Source organism: Orycteropus afer, unplaced genomic scaffold (genome assembly GCF_000298275.1).
Source record: "Orycteropus afer afer isolate SDZICR_OR568_19922 unplaced genomic scaffold, OryAfe1.0 scaffold00008, whole genome shotgun sequence".
In the NCBI taxonomy this organism is placed as follows: domain Eukaryota; kingdom Metazoa; phylum Chordata; class Mammalia; order Tubulidentata; family Orycteropodidae; genus Orycteropus; species Orycteropus afer.
In genome coordinates, this window is record NW_006921595.1 from 21202159 (window position 1) to 21202777 (window position 619).

A 619-nucleotide genomic window follows, 5' to 3' on the forward strand; every position below is an offset into this window, starting at 1 on the left:
AATGTCATGAGACAAAGTATATGTGAACTGCTGTATGGAAAGTGAATTTGCTCTGTAAACTTTCACCCAAATCACAATTAAAAAAAAAAAAAATGTTCCGCTCTTAACCAAAAAAGTTGGTGGTTCGAACCCACAAAGCACTCTGTGAGAGAAAATGTGGCAGCCCACTTCTGTAAAGATGTATAGATCTGCAATCCCTACAGGATAGTTCTACTCTGTCCTATAGAGTCTTTATGAATTAGAATCAACTCAACAGCAATGGCTTTAGTTTTTTTTTTGTTTGTTTGTTTGTTTATTGTTTGGTTTAAAGAAGACTTCAGGGGATATTTTTGGTTTAAAGTACAAAGTTAATCTCAGGGCAACAGTTTGGGGGGTGGCAGTTGGGGGGGGCGGGTGCTTATCCAGCCTCAATGGGTCCAGAAAGTCAAAGCTGATTTTTAAAGTCCATATTTATTAACATTTCTTTATACTATGATTGGAGAGCTAGAGAGACTGAAGGAGTAATAAACCTGGAATGTCTATAGTTTTTTACTTTCTAAAGGAGTGAGAGAAAGAATACAACAATGTCTCTCCTACACATGAACAAATGAAACTGGTTGGTACAAAGAATTTGAGATGG